At 43.6% G+C, this 15,543-nt stretch overlaps 1 pseudogene; it reads left to right on the forward strand.

Moving 5' to 3' along the window:
- Positions 1 to 8,808: 8,808 nt before the first annotated feature.
- On the forward strand, positions 8,809 to 8,926 carry LOC124728356 (annotated as a pseudogene).
- The last annotated feature ends 6,617 nt before the right edge of the window (positions 8,927 to 15,543 follow it).

Consider the following 15,543-nt stretch of genomic DNA (forward strand, 5'->3'; position numbering starts at 1 on the left):
ACAGATCTCGTTGAACATTGTAATTGTGTGTGCAATGCTTGCGACTCTTGGATACGCAAAGGTGTGCTCAGTATGGGTTCTAAGAATTCTCAAAACCAGACCACAAGATTCAAAGAAAAGACATTTCATCTCAACTCTTGGAGAAGTTTGATACCAATGGAGAGACCGTTCTGTCACTGATGAACTGATGAAACTTGGGTGCTTTGCTCTGAACCGAAAGCAAAAAGTCAGTAACTGGACAGGCACCACATGTAATCGTCAAAAAAATGAAATTCAAGGCCACTCCTGCTGCTGATAGTCATGATGCCGGAGATGGCGTCATTCTCGTGGATGTGTTACAAAAGGGTCAATCATTAATTTAGAGACATATTTGAACATTCTGAATAATCTCAAGAACAGTCTCTGACGGGAATTCTTCCAGGTTGTATGGCCGTGGTCAATGGAACTCTTTTATCCCTGACGTTTCATCCAAGGTTACGTTGGACATCTTCGGAGGTGCTCCTGGTTGTTCTGAGTCTTGCCGACTGCCGAGTCGGACGTCGAAGAGCGGTCTAAATACCGTGGAAAGTGGGCATGGTCTTAATTTCACGTGATAGCAGAGATAAACCTTGTCAAAGATAAAATATAACTATCGATAATAGTATGTCAAAGAAAAAAACTTCTCATCGAATCCGTAGCGCCACTGTCCACATATCGCTGAGTTTCATGGCTTCATCTTTCCTGTTAAAATTATTCCCATGTTTATACATTTCGATGGCTTTTCTACATAGCCGTGGATAATAGTTCGTCATCATAAAATTCCAGTTTCCGAAAATTTCACTACGTGATCACCCGAGTGAAGAGCATGTTCTGCCACGGCTGACTTGTCTGGGGATAATTTTAACAGAAAAGAAGAAGCCATGAAACTCAGCGATATATGGACAGTGGCACCACAGAAACGATGAGAAATTTTTATCTTTGACATACTATGACCGATAGTTATATTTTATCTTTGATAAGGTTTATCTCTGCTATCATGTGAAATCCAGACCACGCCCACTTTCCACGATATTTAGGCCGCTCTTCGACGTCCGATTCGTCAGTTGGTAAGACTCAGCACAACCAGGAGCACCTCCGAAGATGTCCAACGTAGCTTTGGACGAAACGTCAGGGATAGAAGAGTTCTATGGACCAAGGCCATACAATCCGGAAGAATTCTCGGCAACTGAAACATCCGGTCGTGAAAGCCTTCATTATATAAGTCTCTGACGAATTCGGTCTGACAAGAAACCAAGAGAAATCTTTCTCCAACACGACTATGCATGCCCACACGCAAGTCTCAGAACCTGGGAACACATTGCAGTCGGCCTTTCATCTTTTTGCGCCACTTCGTGGGACACGCTTGAAGATTACGGGAGTGTAATTCATACAGTGAACACGCTCCTGCGAGTAAGAGCTTTTACCAGCAGGGAACACATGCTATTACACAAAGTCATAGAACGTGATGGAGACTACGCAGAGAAATAGTTCATGTAAAGCAAATGATGACTGATACTGTCATCAAATCCTAACTCTAAAGAACAAATACAGTTTGAGAAAGAAATTGTGAACTATTATTCGTGGAACGACTCTCGTAAAATATTTCAGTCCTCCAGCTTTTAACAGTCAAAGGTTAATATTCAGCTCTGCGAATGACAAATAGGAATAGGTGATATGCGTTACTTAATATTTCACAGAGTGTAACAAGAGAATGTGGGTTTCCGTTAATGTAATTCGTTTGTCACTGTGGCAAATGTTTACAGGAGAGCCCTTACACAGAATAAGTTTCTGCGACGACAGAACTACGCCGTAAGATGAAGATTACGACATGCGGTGGACTGACACGAGATAACAATTTGTTTCCATTTTAGACGGCTTAAGCAGCCAAGGATAACTGACGAGGAAGAGTTGACCCTACCCGAAGGCCTCGCTCGGAAACGATGGGAGCACTCGTGGTGTAAGTGTGTACTTGTGTACTTCATCCGGCAGTGAGGCAGGAAACGCATCTCTCTCGTGACAGTTGACACGTACCCTGGCTAGGAGAACACTAAGTCATGTTCGTCGTACCCCACCTGCAACAACAGCAGCTGCTTTGCATAGCCGTTGTTAGTTTCAGGCTTGTAAACCGAACTGAATCGAAAACTTGGGCATGGTGGTAGCCGTCTCCCTGTTTACGATGGGAACGGCGGTTTTCGCTGAAACAACGGGTTTTCGATTATACTGGTTTTTTCTTTGTGCAAATTAACGTAACTGTTAATAATGCACAATATAGATGGTTTCTGACTCAACCGATTTTTCGTAGACACCGAACAAAGAGTGAAAGCTCTAAGAGAGCCTCACATTTTTGTATTATACGAATCAAGATATGTAGAATCAAAATCTCAAATGAAATAGGTAAATAAAAGACAACTTGGTCTTTTGTCGAAAAGTAATAAGGCGTTAATACTAAAAAAAAATCCGCAATATTCTCATATTTTTATAGACTTTTCTCAAAAATTATGATACAAGTGAGGATCATACCACTATTTACCCTTATGAATAGTCGTTGCTTAAAGGTGAAAACTGAGGTCGAGGAACTGTTTTTCGTCTTAAGTTGTCTGTTTCCAAGGGCTACAAGCATCATCTAATAGGGCATGCTACACGGCGACGGGTACATTATTGTCTCAGAAATACTGTTCCGATTCTGATGTCATATATTCTTTGCTCGTTTTTGTGATCGGCGTTGTCATTAAAGCAGCACTGACCGCCTTTGCCATTTTCTATAATAACCCAATTTTTCAAACCAGTGGAAGTTTTGCTCATAAATATTACTCGTTTATTTAAAAAAATAAGCTTTAGCATCGTTTCTATGACAAATTGATGAACAAATTTTTCACCCAGTTATTAGTCAAAAATAGAAAAATCTCGTACAACCGAGACAAAACAAATACCGAAAAATACTGGTTATTTAGAACTAATATACCCATCTTCCTTTTCACCGATCGGTTTCGCCATCCCTAGTTCACACTCGAGGAAGAGGGAGGGCAGCCACCGGCTGCGCACGCTCTGGCATTGACAACAATGTCACCAACATTCATGACAAACTCCAGCGGGATCTACTATTGCTTGAAAAATGGCTTACGGAACTGCGGGTCAGAATATTTGTGGGGATAAGTCAAGCTACATTTTATTCAAGAAAAAGACAGGATTTACAAACCCCATTGCTGTTATTCAATGAAGACTCTCCTTGGAGTGATGCCGCCAAATATGTTGTAGTTCACTTAGACAAACGCGTTATCTTGAAGAACCAAACAGCATACATAACGCAAACAGTGTGTTAGCTACCTTATAAATGGGAAAAACGGTCTCCTACTTTATAAGTCAACAATACAGCTAGTAATGTCGTAAACTCCCTCTACTTGAGGACATGTCACGTTAACGCTTCTCAACAACGTTTAGGATGTGCAGAATGAGACAGTGAGAAAAATATTAAATGCTCCATGGTTCATTAGAAACACAATAGTCCACATGACTTAAAAATAGGTGGCCGTGCGGTTCTAGGCTCTACAGTCCGTAACCGCGGGACTGCTACGGTCGCAGGTTCGAATCCTGCCTCGGGCATGGATGTGTGTGATGTCCTTAGGTTAGTTAGGTTTAAGTAGTTCTAAGTTCTAGGGGACTGATGACCTAAGATGTTAAGTCCCATAGTGCTCAGAGCCATTTGAACCATTTGAACTTAAAAATAAAAACTGTTTAAGAAGAGATCCGGTCCAAATCTGAAAGCTCTTGAAGCTAACTTCCTTACTAGATCAACGAACTAGTTCGTCAATAGCCCACGTGTAATATCAGTTACCAACACAAACTTAAAAGTCCAAAATTGGTAGTGTTACTACGTCAGGTAATACAACTTGCGGCTGACACACATGGTCAACGCCTTACTCGTCGCGCTGGTAATTCATGTAAGTTCCAGGTCAATTTCATTTTAAATAATGTTTTGTATCATTGTAATTTATGAATTGTAATAATATTTAGTGACTTTTACAATAACGATATATGTAGTCAAATAGTTGCATACAAGGTGCCTTGTAAACTTACCATTTACTTTCAGTTTAATTATTAAGTTGTCATTGTTGCACAAAATCTTTACTTCGTGTTTATCTGTCCAACTGTACCTTGCAATGCCGTGTTTTTTTATTGATGCCGTGGTAAATGTTTTTCCCGTTATCGGAAATTTGAAAATTTGTTGGAAGTTCCTATGGGACCAAGCTGCTGTGATCATCGGTCCCTAGCCTTACACACTACTTAATCTACCTTAAACTAAGTTACGCTAAGGATAACATACACCCCCATGCCAGAGGGAGGTTTTCCTTTATTGTGTTATGTTATTTATACGAAATGTGTATGTAGTTTGGTATAAGGACCATCGATTCGAAAACCCACAAAATAAAGTTAAAAAAAAGTCTCTGCTATCCTTGTAAGTAGAGCGCTGCCGATGCCACACACAACATTTCTGTAGGTCAGTAGCACAACAGTTACACGTAGACCGGCAGAGACGTTTCGCCACACTCCTCGGACGCTGTCACTTCGCTAGCATTTATTCAAGGTATAATACGCATGAAGCCAAGTTTCGTCTAAATAAGTTCCCTATTTTCGTTAAAGTCAAATGTAGATAGTCCGTTTGGAAACAATGATATCTCGCTCGAACATGAAAACTCGTCTGGCATATTTTAGAAACAAATTTCATAGAAAGAACAACATTTCTAACAAGTTGTAGACGCCGATTTAGGATAGGGATCGGAAACGCCTTAAATGGTGTTGCATTTTAAGGTAAGAGCTGCCTCATGACAGAACTCTCCACACTGGTGCGTTCTTATACTGGAGATATCATGCACGATAAACGCGCGGCATCAGTTTAAATACCTCTCATTAAAACAGCGGCCTCATTAAGAATAGCGAAACAGCCGGAGTAGTAAATTCTGCACGCTGTACGCCTTTGGTTCGATGATAGAGTATGAAAATTTTCCATAATTTTGCATCGGTTTGTATGACCGAAAGTATGGAAAAAGAACACTGAATTTAAATTCCATAATGATTTATGACTAAAAAGTTGGAGCATGTTAATGATGTAAGTTTCTCCTCACCTATACTGAAAGTTAGATGCAGCTGTGGAAGTATGTCCTTCATATAATGTTTATGGTGCGGGAAAAGTTTGGCTTCAAATGGCTCTGAGCACTACAGGACTTAACATCTATGGTCATCAGTCCCCTAGAACTTAGAACTACTTAAACCTAACTAACCTAAGGACATCACACACATGCATGCCCGAGGCAGGATTCGAACCTGCGACCGTAGCAGTCGCGCGGCTCCGGACTGAGCGCCTAGAACCGCTAGACCACCGCGGCCAGGGAAAAGTTTATATTATCTCATTTCTATGACGACAATCACGCTAAAATTATAAATAATAACATACCAAATACATTTCTAAGCGCCTGTTACATATCAAATACGAGATCAACTGTTTTTATTACGCCATCTGTTTTATAAAACATAATCAACGAAATTATCGTCTATTATCTGAAACGATAGTAGAGAAGGAATAATTAAAAAAGAGACAATAAGAAAAAAATTAATTTTACACTACGACTGAATCCACCATGCCCCATCAGGGTGGCTGCTAGCGGACTTACAAACTACGCTATCACGCTATTTCGGGGTCTATGGACATTTTAATCGATGGCAACTAAACCTGTTTTCCTAGGGGATGTCAGGAAATCTGAAGACATGAAATTAGGTTAAGATACCTCTCATCTTAAACCACATCCCTATTTAGTCCGTTCTCCAATCCCCAGGCCGGCCGGTGTGGACGAGCGGTTCTAGTTCTAGGGGACTGATGACCTCAGATGTTAAGTCCCATAGTGCTCAGAGCCATTTGAGCTAATCCCAAGGTCCGACCAGACACCCTTCCCGCTCAGATGAACCACTGGCTATGAGCATAGCTTTGGCAGAGGTCAGAACAGCTGACTACGACGTCAGTTTGTTTGCAATGTTACTAGTAGATTAGCTGGCCGCCGTGGCCATGCGGTTCTGGGGACTGCAGTCCGGAGCCGCGGGACTGCTACGGTCGCAGGTTGGAATCCTGCCTCGGGCATTGATGTGTGTGATGTCCTTAGGTTAGTTAGGTTTAAGTAGTTCTAAGTTCTAGGGGACTGATGACCTAAGATGTTAAGTCCCATAGTGCTCAGAGCCATTTGAACCATTTGAACTAGTGGATTAGCTGTGGTTCGCACATGATACGATGTGGTCCTACAGTGAAAGTAGGAAATCTTCATCCTCAAGTGATCTGTGTATGGATCTTTTGCACATTTTACTATCCTTCCGTTTGTATTCGACGGAAAGCATATGTCGATTGCTAATTGGATTTGTATGCCACATCGTGTGCAGGATGAAGCGCACTGTTAATGTAAACTAATGAGCTAAAACATTATGACCACCTGCTTAATAATTTGTTCGTCCCTCTTTGGAAAGAAACCCTTAACCGATTGTGCGTGTTTGAGATCCGACAGTTTGTTGGTAAGTTTGTGGAGGTATTTGGCATTAGATGTTTTCGCACAGGACCGCTGATTTGCGTACGCGGTAATGGCGCCAAATAGCGACTCAGATGGATTGCATAGGGTTTATAATGCTCCTCAAACCTCTCCAGATCGGGTTTGGCTCCGAGGCACGGACAGTTATACAGCTGGAAGATGACATCGCCGTCGGGGAAGACATCAAGCAGCTGTCAGTGTGTCTTCAGTTACTGCCACGGGTCCCATGAAAGTGCAAGAGAATGTCTCTCGCACCATTATACTGCTTCCCACAGCCTGCGCGCGTGGCGCGCCTGCGCATTTAGAGGCAAAAATGTGACTCTCGAGGAGCCGACAGGTTTCCGTTGATCGACGGTCGAATCCTGATGGACCCTTGCCCACCGCAATCGTAATTGACGATGTCGTTGGGTCAAGATGCGAACTCGTAGGTGTGGGAAAACCGGAACAGAAGAGAATCGAAGCATTTGAGATGTGGTGCTATAGACGAATGTTGAAAATTAGCTGGACTGATAAGGTAAGGAATGAGGAGGTTCTACGCAGAATCGGAGAGGAAAGGAATATGGGGAAAACACTGATAAGGAGAAGGGACAGGATGATATGACATCTGCTAAGACATGAGGGAATGACTTCCATGGTGTTGTGACTTGGCAAGACAGCCAAGTCACAATGAGAGGAAGCCGATTTGCGGGTGAGGAATGTGGTGTCACCGCCAGACACCACACTTGTTAGGTGGTAGCCTTTAAATCGGCTGCGGTCCATTAGTATACGTCGGACCCGCGTGTCGCCACTGTCAGTGATAGCAGACCGAGCGCCACCACACGGCAGGTCTAGAGAGACTTACTAGCACTCTCCCCAGTTGTACAGCCGACTTTGCTAGCGATGCTACACTGACAATTACGCTCTCACTTGCCGAGACGATAGTTAGCATAGCCTTCAGCTACGTCATTTGCTACGACCTAGCAAGGCGCCATAGCAATTGATAATTAATATTAAAGCAAATGTATCAAGCAGAGAGATGTTCACCAAGTGTGGATTAAAGTTAAGTATTACATCAACTACGTACTTTATTTGCTACTATTAATTCCTTTAACTGTTCCAGACCTCACGCCAATCTGCGTGAGCTTAACGCGTGCATTTCGGCCTCCTTTAGCAACACGGTGTTGGCACTTCTGCCAACACTTCACATGCTACTAGAGGGAACTGTTGAGGGCAAAAACTGTAGAGGAAGACAGAGATTGGAATACGTCAAGCAAATAATTGAGGACGTAGGTTGCAAGTGCTACTCTGAGATGAAGAGGTTAGCACAGGAAAGGAATTCGTGGCGGGCCGCATCAAACCAGCCAGTAGACTGACGGCCAAAAAAAAAAAAAAAGGTGTGGTCTGCTGCGGAGCTCCATGTTCAACAATGTACGATGAACGATATGTTCCGAAACAGTCGTGCGTGTAGCCGCATTGTGCTCCTTCGGCAGACATGCCACAGACGACGATCTATCCTACCTTACAGAGCAGACAAACCTCTGAATCCCTTGTTCTGTGAAGAGTCGTGGACGTCCAATCATTTAGCAAAAATCGAATGGCCCTGAGCACTATGGGACTTAACATCTGAGGTCATCAGTCCCCTAGGACTTAGAACTACTTAAACCTAACTAACCTAAGGACATCACACACATCCATGCCCGAGGCAGGATTCGAACCTGCGACCGTATCAGTCGCGCGGTTCCAAATTGAAGCGCCTAGAACCGCTCAGCCACTGCGGCAGGCAACCGTTTAGCGCCTAGTGGTAGTTTCACTGTCCTATTACCTGTTTCCGTAAATGTTCACGACAGTAGCACGTGAGCATTCGACCACCTTCGCCGTTTTCGAGATACTCGTTCGCAAGCTCTGCATAGTAATAATCTGCCCTTCGGTAAAGTCGCTTATCCCAAAGGGTTCCCCCATTTGAAGCCCATTTCTTTGGTAGGGTGAGCCTCCATCCGTGTTTCTTTCGCTTACATACTTTTGTTACTGCGTCACGTGCCCGCAAAGCCACCAGGAGGCATACAACGTGTGGCAGTTAATGGTCATAATGTTTTGGCTGACCAATGTATAGGTAAGTAATGGACGATAACTTACACCGAATTTAAGACTCTGTCATCATTAGATTTTTGAATTCTCTAAATGTATATGGCTTACATATTTCTCTCCTATTTTAGTACGTTCTATTTATAGGTGCCTGATAATGACATATGGCAACGGCTTTGCCGCAGTGGATACACCGATACCCGTCAGATCACCGAAGTTAAGCGCTGTCGGGCGTGGCTGGCACTTGGATGGGTGACCATCCGGGCCGCCATGCGCTGTTGCCATTTTTCGGGGTGCACTCAGCCTCGTGATGCCAACTGAGGAGCTACTCGACCATATAGTAGCGGTTCCGGTAAAAGAAAACCATCATAACGACCGGGAGAGCGGTGTGCTGACCACACGCCCCTCCTATCCGCATCCTAGCCTGAGAATGGCACGGCGGTCGGATGGTCCCGATGGGCCTCTTGTGGCCTGTAGACGGAGTGGAGTGATAATGACATGGTAGTCGAAACTGGCCAGTAGCACAACAGACAAAGAATATAAAGATACTGCCTACAATAGACAATGTTTTCTCTTACGAAAAATTAGAGTAACTGGAACACGCCCAGTGACATTTAAGCACTGATTGTGCCCGCACGTAATACACGTTTGGCACGGAAAGAGATCCTAACATGCTAAGCACCCTCTGCCACGCCCTTCACAGTGGTTTACAGAGTATGTTTGCGGATGTAGATGAAGAGTCCAAGTTTGTGGTATCCGTAAATGGTTTTATCTTGAACAGTTACAAAATGCGTATTTTAGGTGTGGTACCTAGAGACCAAAAATATTTGGGAAGAAGTGCACTGAAATGAAAAGGGAGTATGTCGATACATAAGCACAGTTTTGACGTAATACATGCAGTCTTTCCCTGACGAGCCGACATGTTTTCATTTTGTTCATATTAATGGCAGTTCACTTTTACCGCTATTTCTAGGCGATATTTGTACTTTACGAAGTTCTTAGAGAACCCGACACCATAATTATCTACATCTACATTTATACTCCGCAAGCCACCCAACGGTGTGTGGCGGAGGGCACTTTACGTGCCACTGTCATTACCTCCCTTTCCTGTTCCAGTGGCGTATGGTTCGCGGGAAGAACGACTGCCAGAAAGCCTCCATGCGCGCTCGAATCTCTCTAATTTTACATTCGTGATCTCCTCGGGAGGTACAAGTAGGGGGAAGCAATATATTCTATACCTCATCCACAAACGTACCACCTCGAAACATGGACAGCAAGCTACACCGCGATGCAGAGCCCCTCTCTTGCAGAGTCAGCCACTTGAATTTGCTAAACATCTCCGTAACGCTATCACGCTTACCAAATGAACCTGTGACGAAACGCGCCGCTCTTCTTTGGATCTTCTCTATCTCCTCTGTCAATCCGACCTGGTCGGGTCCCACACTGATGAGCAATACTCAAGTATAGGTCGAACGAGTGTTTTGTAAGCCATCACCTTTGTTGATGAATTATATTTTCTAAGGACTCTCCCAGTGAATCTCAATCTGGCACCCGCCTTTCCAACAATTAATTTTATATGATCATTCCACTTAAAATCGTTCCGCACCCATACTCTTCAGATATTTTACAGAAGTAAGCCAGCCGTTGTGGCCGTGCGGTTCTAGGCGCTTCAGTCTGGAACCGCGTGACCGCTACGGTCGCAGTTTCGAATCCTGCCTCGGGCATGGATGTTTATTATGTCCTTAGGTTAGTTAGGTTTAAGTAGTTCTAAGTTCTAGGGGACTGATGACCTCAGATGTTAAGTCCATAGTGCTCAGAGCCATTTGAACAATTTTTTTTGAGCCATTTGAACAATTCTTTTTTTTTATTTTTTTTTTTACAGAAGTAACTGCTACCAGTGTTTGTTCCGCTATCATATAATCATACAATAAAGAATCCTTCTTTCTATGTATTCGCAATACATTACATTTGTCTAGGTTAAGGGTCAGTTGCCACTCCCTGTACCAAGTGCCTATCCACTGCAGATCTTCCTGCATTTCGCTGCAATTTTGTAATGCTGTAACTTCTCTGTATACTGCAGCAACAGCCGCGAAAAGCCGCATGGAGCTTCCGACACTCTCTACTAGGTTATCGTGCACGTTGTTGTATGCTGCGAACGAGTTTCGGCTCCACTGAAGATAGCTTCCCACCAGAGCGCGTGCGCCCGAACCGGTGTCGTTCTTGGGAAGAGCGACGAGTCCGGCGCCTGGCGGTGGCCTGAACATAAAGCGGTCGTTAACTCCTCTCCTCCAGTGCGACAAATAGCGGAACACGGATCGCCTTCCGATAAAGGAATCGGCGACCACGAGGCGTGCGAAGCCCACTGACCCTTGCTACAACGCGGTACCATTCTAGTGGTCGGACCAAAGATCAGTTCGTTGGCGACGTATTTATCATGTTTGCGCGACAAAGCAAGCTCAGTATTAACTCGCAAACAGTTCCACATATCAGCTCCCAGCTGCCTGAATGTCACGTGGAAAGCGCCTGTGGATCGCTCTATCACTACACGTTGGGTCAAAGCTTTAAGACTGTGCTGTAGTCGAGCCAAAAATTAACCGCACGGTGTATCGATGTCGATCCTAACTTCAGGGTACGCGTATGGCGTGGAATGAGATGGGCATGGACCAACTGCTTGAGAAACGCAGGTTAGTGATGAGGGATTCCACAGAAGGGTCACTGAACGGTGAAAGCTGGCGGTTGCTTTACGTCTTGCTGAAAGTTATCCAGCAAAGGTGAAAGCTTCTCGTGTTATGTATCGTAGAGTACCGCACTGCAGATTAATCGGAATTGATAGAGATGTCGGTCTACATGGTAAGCGAGAACTCCACCGACTAAGTGATATAGTACTTCAGTATCCTCTGCGAAAAACAAGTAGAGATCATTTGTGAAAGGACATCCTGTCATCTTAGTGGTCGGTTTTGAAGAACTGTTAACTGCCATTGCCGATGCTATACAAAACGAAGAAATCGTCCAATGATGACCAATACACTACTGGCAATTAAAATTGCTACAACGAGAAGAAACGCAGATGATAAACGGATATTCATTGGACAAATATATTATACTAGAACTGACATGTGATTACATTTTTACGCAATTTAGGTGCATAGATCCTGAGAAATCAGTACCCGGAACAACCACCTCTGCCGTAACAACGGTCTTGATATGCCTGGGCATTGAGTCAAACAGAGCTTGGATGGAGTGAACAGGTACAGCTGCCCATGCAGCTTCAGCGCGATAGCCGGCCGGTGTGGCCGAGCGGTTCTAGACGTGTCAATCTGGAACCGCGTGACCGCTACGGTCGCAGGTTCGAATCCTGCCTCGGGCATGGATGTGTGTGATGTCCTTAGGTTAATTAGGTTAAAGTAGTTCTAAGTTCTAGGGGACTGATGACCTCAGACGTTAAGTCCCATAATGCTCAGAGCCATTTGAACCAATCAGCGCGATACCACAGTTCATCAAGAGTAGTGACTGGCGTATTGTGACGAGCCAGTTGTTCGGCCACCATTGACCAGACGATTTCAGTTGGTGACAGATCTGGATAATGTGCTGGCCAGGGTAGCAGTCGAACACTTTCTGTATCCAGAATGACCCCTACAGGACCTGCAACATGCGGTTGTGCGTTATCCTGCTGAAATGTAGGGTTTCGCAGGGATCGAATGAAGGGGAGAACCACGGGTCGTAGCACATCTGAAATGTAACGTCCACTGCTGAAAGTGCCGTCAATGCGAACAAGAGGTGACTGAGACGTGTAACCAATGGCACCCCATACCATCACGCCAGTATGGCGATGACGAATACACGCTTCCAATGTGCCTACACCGAGATGTCGCCAAACACGGATGCGACCATCATAATGCTGTAAACAGAACCTGGATTCATCCCAAAAAATGACATTTTGCGATTCGTGCACCTATGTTCGTCGTTGAGTACACCATCGCATGAGCTCCTTTCTCTAATGCAGCGTCACGGGTAATAGCAGCCATAGTCTCCGAGCTGATAGTCCATACTGCTGCAAACGTCGTCGAACTGTTCGTGCAGACGGTTGTTGTCCCGCAAACGTCCCCATCTGTTGACTCAGGGATAGAGACGTGGCTGCACGATCCGTTACAGCCATGCGGATAAGATGCCTGTCATGTCGACTGCTAGTGAAACGAAGCCGTTGGAATCCAGCACGGCTTTCCGTATTACCCTCCTGAGCCCACCGATTCCATATTCTCCTAACGGTCATTGGATCTCGACCAACGCGAGCAGCAATGCCGCGATACGATAAACCCCAATCGCGATAGGCTACAATCCGACCTTTATCAAACTCGGGAACGTGATGGCACGCACTTCTCCTTCTTACACGAGGCATCACAACAACGTTTCACCAGGCAACGCCGGTCAAACGCTGTTTGTGTATGGGAAATCGGTTGCAAACTTTCCTCATGTCAGCACGTTGTAGGTGTCACCACCGGTGCCAACCTTGTGTGAATACTCTGAAAAGCTAATGATTTGCATATCACAGCATCTTCTTCCTGTCGGTTAAATTTCGCGTCTGTAGCACGTCATCTTCGTGGTGTAGCAATTTTAATGGCCAGTAGTGTAAAAAAACACTAGCCATCTTCTATAGGTGGCTTCTAGCTAAATACATAGTTCCTTGTCAACAGACTATCGTGCGCTACATCTTGTTACTTGCCGTTGGTAGTCAGCAATACGGGAACTAACAGGCGAAGTGCGTGAAATGGCATGTCCGTATGCGCGTCCAAGTGTACACAACTATTTAAACCATCCACTGCTTGATTTGTGAAACGTTCCGGCTCCTGTCACTCAGATTGTCGGCTAGCAATTACGATCGTTTATCTGACGGGCCGTAAATCTTAGGCAATTGAATAACGGTGCTGCTGAAGGGGGACCGCTTCTAGAGACAGAAGTCAACAAAGAATAACATCTTGTTGGTTTACATAAGAATCTAATTCTCTTGCTTTATGTTGCGTAATGTATAGCAGTTCGTCAAATTCCAGTGGATCTCCTAAAAGAAGGGAGAAAATATGGAATGAGTATTGAACGAATTTTAGGCATCGGAATTAACAACAATCCTCATCACTGTTTCTTTCTCTCTATGAAAGCGGAAAGATACTTCCAAGAATAGGTGTTAATTTTATAGTTATATGTAGACCATGTTTGTTGACATTGTCAGCGTTAGAGGCAAGTGTCTGTCGTAATTTTTATATTAAGGGCTGAAAAACCTCTAAATCAAGAAAGCAAATATTTTTTATATTTTCATTACCACGTTGTAATAATGTAGTCATGATGATCTCTACTATGAGAAAATACCATTACCGATTAAATTGTCAGTTACTAATTTTTAACGGTGTAACTCCTTAGTTTTATGACCTTTGTACGTGGTTGGTTATGAACAACATGAAGTTATTTTACCTATAAGTTCGGTGTGGGTGTTGTCAGTTTAAAAAAAAAAAATATTTTATATAAGCTTAGAGCCCACATGGCAGTTATACCAATCAAGAACGTTATTATGATCTAGAGATGGCTCATGTGTAGTCGAGAATAGTAACCAAAATAAAATTTAAAATATATATAAATATACATATTTGCGATCTTGACTTCGAAGATTTTCTACCCTTAATATAAAAGTCGTATGTAGATACCTGCATCAACAGATGTGCTAAGAACAGGTATAACTGTAGTCCAATGTAATTACCTTCTTCAGATCTCAGGTTGATGTCACTCACCTGAGAACCAAACAATTTCGATTCTCTTACATAGATTAAGGCAAAACCTGAGATAATTCTTTTAGAAAGGATATGACCAGTTTCCATTCAAAGTCTTGGCCCACCCAAACTTGAGTCCATCACTCATGACTTTGTCATAAACAGGGTGTTAGACTCAGTATTTCTCCCTTACTGTTACACAGTTTGTTAGTAATAGTTTTAGACTGCACATGTTCTTACTGTACAATTGGTACAGCGTACTTATTCAGTTATTAGATTAGTACTTTAGCTTTGACATTTAAACGATGATTTTCATGTAGTTATTGCATATAAGGTCACAAAAACTTTAGAAAGTCATTGGCTCCTTCAGATGAGAGCTTCCACACTGTTTCACGAGGAGTAAAAAGGAAAACCAAAAACTTACGCTGTGAAAAGTGGCATACTGCTTACAGTGAACAAGAGAAATAGGACGTGTGCAAAATAACTTGGTACCTGTGCAGGAACTCATTCTCGTTCTCAGCGCTGTGGGAGTTCATCCCTTTGTTCTGAAGGAGTGGCCAACTTGCTTTGCTGCTGCCTGCTGAGCTATGAGCTTTGTCCATTAGAAGCGGCCGCCTCAGTTGTTTATGAGCTGATTTTCTTATTCGTTGCTCTAACCGGAGACTGGTAACTTCCGTCTAGTTATTGGTACTACCTGCGTGGCCTGTAAATACGATCACTGCAGACACACTAGCTACAGCGTAGAAGTTCTGCTTGTGACAGCACTTCAGCTGTTGAAATGCATCTCCCCTGCTGCGCAATTACCACCCACAGTATAGCCCCCAATGTAAATATCGCTGTACTACGCATATTGTCGAAATCTTAAGTGAACCAAAATTAAAATTAAATACTGTCTGTCCGAAAAATAAGTAACTATTTCCCAAATCAAAATAAGTACTTGTACAAATGTAATGAAGAAAAAATTAGGTAATTCTTTCTGCAGCTTAAAAATATTACAGTTTGAAGTTAACCGTAGAACATCTCAAAACACTTTAGTTATTACAGTGCTACAGCAGCGTAAATAGATCTAGGTCGATAGCGGGGGAGAGGGGGGAAGGGCGGTTGCAGGGTGCAGTCGGTTCGGACGAGTTGAAGCAGCCCGTTGAAAA

Source organism: Schistocerca piceifrons, chromosome 1 (assembly GCF_021461385.2).
Source record: "Schistocerca piceifrons isolate TAMUIC-IGC-003096 chromosome 1, iqSchPice1.1, whole genome shotgun sequence".
In the NCBI taxonomy this organism is placed as follows: Eukaryota; Metazoa; Arthropoda; class Insecta; order Orthoptera; family Acrididae; genus Schistocerca; species Schistocerca piceifrons.